The sequence below is a fragment of the Chenopodium quinoa genome, unplaced genomic scaffold (genome assembly GCF_001683475.1).
Source record: "Chenopodium quinoa cultivar QQ74 unplaced genomic scaffold, ASM168347v1, whole genome shotgun sequence".
Classification (NCBI taxonomy): Eukaryota; Viridiplantae; Streptophyta; class Magnoliopsida; order Caryophyllales; family Amaranthaceae; genus Chenopodium; species Chenopodium quinoa.
In genome coordinates this window covers 655,713-665,180 of record NW_018742541.1, presented here as the reverse complement: position 1 = coordinate 665,180, position 9,468 = coordinate 655,713, and positions in this window count along the sequence as shown.

Here is a 9,468-nt window from a genome sequence, read left to right as displayed (position 1 = left end):
GTGTTGTGATGTTGGCAGGTTGAGTAAGCGTAGAGGGCTGAAGTAGGAACTGGAACAAAGGAACTTTAGAAGATCCATGAGGACAAATAAAGAGCAGAAGAAGAGTTTCAGCAATGGAACTTCCCGAAGTTTCTCAACGGGAACTTCAAATGGGTTGTAACGACCTGGTTCTGGTGTAATGCTGGGGCAAGCCTCAACAATCAAGGATCAACACAAAGATCAAGATATCAACCGAAGAAGATGAACTTCATAACTTATAGTTGTGTAAAAGATAAGTTTGTTTTCGTAGGATGATGTAAACATATAAATGATAGATATGCATGGAACCTATTAGAAATCAGATAAAGCTTGGCAAACAAATTAATTCGTAAAAGATAATTATAAGCTTTATGAAAAAGTACTTAATTAATTTTATCTTATAAAATCTTGTTTAACTTAGTTTTATCTTTTTCATAAAATTCTATCTTTTAACAAAAACGAATTTGATAAAATTTGGTTTTTATAAAAACGAAATTAAATTCGTTTGATTTCGGTTTTAAGGAAGATAAGATCAGATTTCTGTTTGATCTATCTTGTTTGCGAAAATCCTAGTTTGAGAAGCTGAGAAACTCCTATAAATATAGAAGTATTTCAGCTTAGCAAAATGAGAGTTTTAAGCATGAAAACCACTTAGTGCTTAAGAGTAAGTTTTCCAAAGGTTTAAACTTTATCATTTTGATTTCGGGTTTCATGTGTAGCTTTCCATTTATGTGTTAGAGTGTGTCTTTGAGTTGTAATTGGTTTTGGGGTGAGATTGTGGATTCTCTTAAATTCACACAAGTGTATGAGTTTGAATTCTCTAAAATTCGAGTGGTAGCTGTGAGTGCACAGTGAGTGAAAGGAACCTGAGAAGTGTCTTGGGTCACCTAGGAAGTGTCCTGGGTAAAGGGGAGAAAAAGGGTCCTGAGAAGTGTCTTAGGTCTGGTAGGAAGTGTCCTATCATAGAGTCAAGTGTCCGTGGTGGAACTTGCAAAGCAAAGGTCTGTGTAATAGGTTGTACTAGGAGAGTTGCCTATTATAGTGGAATTTGTTTATAAGTCCCAATAGGGCCGAGGTTTTACTTCCAGTTAGGCACTGGATGGTTTCCTCGTAAAACTTGTTGTGTGCTTTAAGTTTTCTTTACGTTTTAATTGCTTATTTTCGCTTAAGTTCCACGGTTGGAAGCTACTACTATTCACCCCCCCTCTCGTAGTAGTTCATCTAAACTAACAATTGTACTACTCCTGGCTCACAAGAGTATAAACTGTGAACAACAAAGCGACAAGGGCGACTTCAAGTCTTCAAGTTATCCGGCCAGTCTTAAGATGTCAAGTTCATAACGACTGGCATACATGACTTGACATCCCCGATGGGTTCATAACAAAGAGTCCTGACCCATCGCGACATGGGGGGCAACGTATGGCGGCTACCTTGCAAATATGTCATATGCACAAACGCTACAAAGAACAAACACATATGCACGTATACAAAAAAATGTATATGATATGTACGTGCAATGTCATGTAAATCATGAAATAAAGTGGCACAAGGTAAACATAAGTCATCCGAGCCCTCGGAAGTATTGGTCGGCAATTGCTAAGCCAAAGTAAATGCATCAAGTCACAACAAGAATTAGGCAATAGTAAAATCATGCAGTATTCAATTGATAATTGATGATCATAAAGGGCCGGCATAAGACAAAATTACTTAAAAAAAAAGAAAAAAGAAAAAAAAGTCAATTGAGAATACTTACCGAGCGTAAGTGCGTTTGGTTTCTTGAAAACCAAATTACTCCAAAGTCAGAGCACTCCAAGTCCTCTGCTTTTTGTAAATTCATGGAGTATTATTATTCATGGTTGATTTGTATTGGATGAAAAGTGAATAATTAAAACAAGAAAAGGCAAAGTTAGGTATCAATTACCTTGTAAAACGATTGACTTGCTCCAATATTCTTCCAAGTTATCAAGTTATCAAATTGTTACTGCGACCACAACCGAAAGTGGAGATGTCAGTGAAGATTTCTTAAAAAAAAAAAAAAAAAAAAAAAAAAAAACAACTGCAAACAAATTCGAAAGTAGCAGTAATTGAGTAATAGTTGTTTCGGGTGAAAATGATGGGACCTTGCCGAAGGTCCAATGTAGTGGATGAAGACTGGGCTCGGACCAAGTGATGTTGGGCCGAGGGTTTCCTGCACAGAAAACACACGTAAACTAGCCTCGGGGGTGTTGCCGAGGAAGGTCCCTCCGATGCTAAAGTCAGTACAATGTGTAGAGAGAGAAAGCTATGCAAGAGAATTAATTGCTTGAGGCTTTGTGTGAATGAATGTATAAATGTGATATTGATGGCTTTTATACCTTTGCATATATGGGAGAAGTGGGCCTTGGCCTAATTGACTTGCCTTGTGGACTGATCTTGACTTTAGCACAATTAAAGAGTTGAACCTTGACCTTGGGCTTTTAATTGGATCATTTAATGACTAGGCCCAATTGGACTAAATTGGACCCAAACAATGGCTAAATAATATTAGCATGAATTAACTTGGCAAAGGAAGTTCTAGTGCAGTGATGCTTACAGTTGCGGCTGCGAATACAAGAAGAACAGAAAAAAGACATTTGCAGGGGAAAGTCGGCAAGCGTCAAAGTATGTCTACCGCAAGTCTGTAATAATGTGATATAGAGGGGTTAAATTCCTTATTTTTATAGGTTTCGGTTGGCAATTATCTTTTAGGAGATTAAAACCTAGTACAACTAGGAGTCTAACCTTGGGGCTCAAGAATTCCCATAAACCAAACCTGGTACTTAAAAAAAAAAAAAAAAAAAAAAAGATACTAGTGACTTCCAAGTCAAATAAAAGGGTCGAGACCTTGTCACGCCAAACACTTCAAATCGTGTATGGGACACAGTCTCGAGGGGGCAATTTGTAGACACGAAAATTTTATGGGTGTCATACATTAAATTAAATAAATTAATTTGGGTTAAAATCATATGAATGATCCATTTTAATTAATTTTAATTGGATCATTTAATGACTAGGCCCAATTGGACTAAATTGGACCCAAACAACTTGCCCCCCAGACCCGACTTGGAAGTATGACGGGTCGGGTTTAATTAATCAGAAAAAGGAGGGAAGTAAATGATTTAATTAATCCAAAAAATTTGAATTTAAACCGCAATTATTGAAATAACGGCGGCTGGATGGATAATTGTGGAAGTTGGACGGATAATGGGCGGTTAATCATGGGAACGTGTGTTTAACGGTTACTTAGTGGGGTATTTAAGAGAAATTAAAGCGCAGACTCCCAGAATTCCCATTTCTGGAAATATAATCAAAGAGGCGCACCATCTCTCCTCACTTCTTCATAAACACAAACCCAGAATTCTTGAGAAAACCCAAGAACCCGCGTCAAAACTTCGCAAATTCCCCGAGCATTAAGCTTAGAAACTGAAATTCGTCACTACCAATTCGTAGATCGACAAATTCTGCTTCAGATTAAGGTAATTTCCTTTGATTTTAGTTTATTTTTCTTCGAATTCGAACTCTTTCCCCTTTTTTTCGACTTTTTCTTCGAAACTCAACCATGGTGAGAAGAGTTAGAGGTAGGGCCCGTGCTCCAAGAAGAGCAAGGCAGATTTCCGATCCTAGGAACAGGACTGGGACATGGAATGGATAGAGAGTGGGGTCTGACCCTGCTGAAGGGATCAGGGCGACTGCAATTTCTTCGGCGCCTCCTGAGGGAACGGAGGGGCCAAGCGTTTCTGGGCGGGACGAAGAAGTCCCCGCCAACCTTTGGGATATCCTCCCTGGATTTACAGAGTGGGAGGATGCCGAAGTAGCTTCGGCCATGATAAAGAACTGCCCCTACTCATGGTGGGTAAGGAATGCTAAAGAATATCGGTTTGCCGAGCAGATTGAATTGCATTACAGCATCCTTGAAGCTGATGGGTATTGGTGCCGAATGCCTGTGGCATCCGATAGGATCCATTGTCCACCCCCGGGATATGTGGGGGTGTACACAAGACAACTTCAGTATGGGCTGAGGTTCCCTTTGGACGTATTCGTCCGAGACTTGCTGATCCACTATAATGTTTCCCTGTGTCAGCCAACTCCTGTCAGCATCCGAAGGGTGATGACATACTTGTGGGTCTATAAGTTCTTCAGATATGTGCCGAACCTGCACTGCTTCAAAAAGCTCCATCGGCTAATGCCAAACACTCAAAGTGGGCACGGAGATCATGGTCATGGGTGGTACCGGATTGAGTCCCGACCCCAGTACCTAACAATGTGACCGAACAACTCTTCAGACAAGGACTGGGGGGGTCAATGGATTTGGGTCAGAGCGCCCACGGACCCTGACCACCCATACGTCTTTAACACTCCCAGGTATCTTGCTGAGCCTGATCCCGAAATGGGAAGTTTAGGCCCTCCCGAAGATAACGGCCCAGATCTGAACCTTCATCAACAGAATATCTTCGGCAAACTGCTGAACCCTGGGGTCGGCGGTCGAAGGAAGCATACCTCGGAGACTTGGCTCTCGGATACGCATTACGTTTTCCAAGAGAAAATGTTAGCAGTTGTCGGCCTCAGCCGAAAGTTTAGGGATGGTAAGCTTCTTCGGCTGGGGCCGAGGCCTTTTTTATTTACTTCTTTTTCTCTGTTTTTGCTTCGCACTTTTCTGGTGAGCCAATCCAGCATCTTCTATTTTTCTGAACTGATCTTTGTTTCTTTTTTCTTATATTCAGAGCGAAACGAGACCAACGTCGGCATTGACTACAATCGTCTCGGCGTCACTCGAGAAAGAGTCATAATTGATCGGGCCCCTTCTATCACCGATCCGAAGCACAGGGAAGTTCATCTAGATCATTCCCATTTCCAAATTGAGGCTGTTGCTCTGTATCAGAAGTAGAAGCCTTGGTGGAAGAAGAGAGATCCCTGGTTTCAATTGTTAGACGAAGAAGTTGAAGTTGCCCGTACAGCCGAAGAGGTTACACGGGTTATTGAAGCTTATGAAGGAGGAGAAGGGTCCTCCAGGGCTGCTGAAGAAGAAGCAGAGGCCAGGGCGGCTGAAGAAGACGAGGCTTTGCTGAAGACCTCGGTGAGTTTTTAGACTTAGCTTTTCAGCTTTTTTTTTTTTTTTTTTTTTTTTACTCACATTCTTCCTGCCCCCTGTCTTTTGCAGTCTGAAGAGAGCAAAAGACAAGGAGAAGGGAAAGCCCCTGCTCGTCCCGTAGATCAAATACAAGAAGAGTCTGAAGAGTCAGACATGGACGAGCAGCCTCTTCACAAAAGAAGACGAAGGATGGCCATCATCGGCCCCCACGACTTCCAAACGAGGCCGAGGACCGTCGGCATCGAAATAAGGGAACCTGAGGAAGGCGGTGGATCGCCGAGGGTTCCTCAACCACCACATCAATCACCGTCAAAGACCCCTCCACCACCTCCTGAGATGGAGGTGGATCAGAAAACTCCCGATCCTAAGGGAGGGGTCCAAGAGGAGGTTCAAGAGAGTGCTGCTGAGCACCATGCTGAAGATGCTGTGACGTCCGATGCTGAGGGTTTCATAGCTGATATTGCAAGAGAGGTTGAGGCTTTCGTCCTCACACCTGAAGAAGAGGCAGAGGTCATAATAATTTACTCTGCTGAGAAGAAGGAGGAAGCTGAGCCATCTAAGACTCAGGAAGCTCCATCGTCATCCTTTCCTTCTTTCCAGACGCTGCAGTATGGAGAAATGGGTTTCTCGACCCCCCGAATGCCAATTCCAGATAGATCACATCTGGGACCTCATATGGGGCCAGAACCGAGAAGGTGCTGCAGCCTACTTCGGAAATTTTGCTGGCCTGTCCGAAGTAGACAGGGCGAGGATCTGGTCGCTGAAAGCCACTGCTGGGATGGGCGAATCCAGCAGATCAGTTCCAGACCCAGCAAGGTCTAATCAACTGCTGATGATGCAGGTAAATCTCCTTCCTTGCCTTTATCTCTTTTTCAGTTCAGCTCTTCAGTTTTTTTTTTTTTTTTTTTTTTTTTTTTTTTTTTTTTTTTTTTTTTTACTGACTTGTGGCTCTGTTTCCAGTTTGTGCACAATCAGACTCTCACTGTGGAGCTGATAGATTCCCTACAAGATAGGGTAGATGCCGCTGAGTACGACAAGAAAGTGGCAGAGGAGGAGCTGAAGCTTGCTAAGCTGAAGCAAGCAGCGGCTGAAGAGAAGCAGCAGAAGGGTGAAGAGTATGAAAAGAAAGTTGCTGAAGCCCTTCAGACCTTCTGCGCTGCTATGGAGAAGGAAGTTTTTCCCCCACTAATAAAAGGGGAGAAATTCCTTCAGGAGCACATGGGAGTGGACATCTCCAAATTCAAGGCTGCCATTGGGAGCCGAATCCGAGAAGGAGCTGTTGCACAAGCTGAAGTGCAGCAAAAGCTGGAAGCTGTTGAAGCCAGTAGAATGGCTGCTGAAGAGGTGCTCCAAGCTCAAAATGTCCAACTCTCAGAGGCTGCTACTGCTGCTGAAGCTCAGAGAGCTAAGCTCCAAGAGGTTGAGGATCAGCTGAGGGCCAAAAAAGATGAACTGACCCAGACTCAGACTGAAGCTTCCCAAGTTCAGCAGGAGCTGAACGAGCAGAAAGATTCCTCCTCCAAGCTCGCTGATGAGCTGAAGAAATCCAAGGAAGACTTGGAGGAGACAAAGAAGAAGTTGGCTGATGCTGAGGCTCTACTCAAGGTCCGTATCTACACCCAAGAAGAGTATGAAATGGGTTTCAGAAACGGGTTCAGAGTGTGCTGAAGGGTCTGCCTACATGCTGAGCCGAAGCTGGACTGGTCCAAATGTGCTGAATGGATCCAGGATCCCGAAGACCCTCATATGAAGTATGCAACTCCAATCAAAGTTGAAATCCTTGAGGCTGAAGAAGCCGAAGAAGAAGCTGAAAGGAAGGAGATGGAGGCTGAACGAAGGGAAAGGGAGGCTCAGCAGATTGCAAAGCCTGCCTCTTCTGCTGCTGGAACTGAGGCCACCATGGGACCCAGTGATGCTGATCAGTCTGATCCTTGGGCTGAAGCATAGGAACTCGGGCAGTCGTCTTCAGAATCTTGCGGTTCATCGTGCGCTCAACGTTAGACTTGCCGCTTTCTGAATTTTTTGCCTTGTTTTTTGCTTCAGCTTGCCTTGATGTACAAACTGCTTTCTTGTTTTTGTCTGTACCTCGGCAGCTGTAATTTTCCGCTTGTGGGCGGCTCCTGATGCTTTATTATGTTCTTTGGATATTTGAACTTGTAGCTCACTTTCTGAGCATTACTCTTATTAAACTGATGCTTTTTCTTCAATTGCTTTGTCTTATTTTGAATGCTTTACTGTTTCTGAACTTGAGAAATTTCGCAAAAATTTGCTAAGTACAAAGCTTTCAGCTTGAAGAATTCTGCTGAAGATAAACTTGCACTAATAGTGCCTCTTGCCCCCCCAAAAATCTGAAGACTCAAGTCTTTGGATTACTGAGTTGGGTTTTGTTTCTTTAACTTTCAGACGAAGCTGAATAAAAGACTTCTAACAGTTGTTGTTATCCTTGATTTTCTGTCTATCTATAAAAATGGATATCTGAAACACAAGGACAACTGAAGGCAATGTTTCAGATAATGGCTTTCTAGGATACAAGGCTCAGTTAAAGCAATATCCCAGACTTGTCCATGGACTCATGTCTTTGGAGAACAAGTCTTACTGAAGTTTGAATTCAGCTGAAAGACCAGAGTTCTTTTAAAAAGACGAGTTTGTCAGCAATCTGAAACCCAGTTACCCCAAAGGCGAAGGTTTCAGACGAGGCTGAATAAAAACCCTTAAAGAGTAGATAGAATAAAGAAAACTTGAAAGAATAAAAAGTTGCAAATAATTATAGAAATGGTGGCTCTGAGGCCTTTCATTAATAATTCAAAATGTACTTACAAAGATTGTTCTTACCCGAAGGGTTTACACATGATATTTCTTAAGTACATCAGCATTCCAGTGATTTTTCAGCTCAGTTTCATCTAACTGACGAAGTCAGTATGTCCCTAGCTGAAGCTCATCATAGATTTCAAAGGGTCCCTCCCATGCGGCTAGGAGTTTCCCATGGATAGGCCTTTCTGAACTGCAACAGCATTCCGAAGGACAAGGTCTCCAATTTAGAGAGGCCTTGCATGGACCCTTCGGTTGTAAAATTTGTTGATTCTCTGCTTGTAAGCAGCCATTCTGTCTCGGGCTGAGTCTCTTAGTTCATCGAGGAAATCGAGAGATTCCTTCATAAGTTGCTCATTCTCAGCCGAGAAGTGGTGCACTCGTAAACTTTCAGAGCCGATTTCTACTGGAAGAACGGCTTCGGCACCATACACCAGCTCAAAATGTGAATAGCCCGTTGCCTCTTTTTCAGTCGTCCGAAGTGACCAGAGGGTTCCTGGAAGTTCCTCTATCCACTTGGACTTTTGATCTTCAACCCTTTTCTTCAAAGCATTGAGGATTTGTTTATTTGCAGCTTCGGCTTGGCCATTACTTTGTGGATGACACACTGCTGAATATGCCAATTTGATGCCGAACTGATCTGTGTACCGCCTCAGTGGCAGATTATCAAATTGCCTCCCATGATCGAAGACAAGGACCTTCGGAATACCGAAGCGGGTAATAATGTTCTGCCAGATAAATTTCCTGACAGTTTGCTCTGTGATATTCGAAGCTGCTTCAGCCTCAATCCATTTGCTGAAATAGTCGATGCCGACTATTAACCATCTTTTTTGGTAAGGTGCATCTGGAAAGGGTCCCAAAATATCCAGTCCCCACTGGGCGAATGGAAGTGGGTTCAGCACAGACTGAAGCTCTTGGGCTGGCTGATGGATGACTGGTGCGAATTTCTGGCATTTTTCGCATTTTCTGACCAGCTCCTTAGAATCTGAGATCATGGTGGGCCAGTAATATCCGTCCCTCAATGCCTTGTGGGCTAGGGTCCTTCCCCCAATGTGGTTCCCACAGATACCGAGGTGGATCTCCCGAAGGATGTAATCTTCATCTGCTGGTCCCACGCATTTCAGCAATGAGGCTGAGAAGGACTTTTTCAAAAGCTCCCCTATGAAGACGATGAACCTTGAGCTAGTTCTCTTCAGTTTGGAGGCCAAAATTCTATCTTCGAGAATTTCTCCCCGAAGCTTGAAAGCTATGATGGGATCCATCCAGCTGGGCTCTGGGTCAGCGCAACACACTTCAGGTGCTTCGTCGACACTTCTCTCTCGGCGCACTTCCACATATACATATCTATTCAGCTCAGTGAGAGTTGAACTGGCAAGTTTGGAGAGTGCGTCGGCTTGAGCATTCTGACCCCTTGGGATCAGCTGAACTTTAAAAGTTCTCAGCTTTGCAATGACTGATTTGATCTTGGCAAGATAGGCTATCATGGAGGGCTCTTTGGCCTCGTAACTGCCACCGATCTGATATGAAACTAGCTG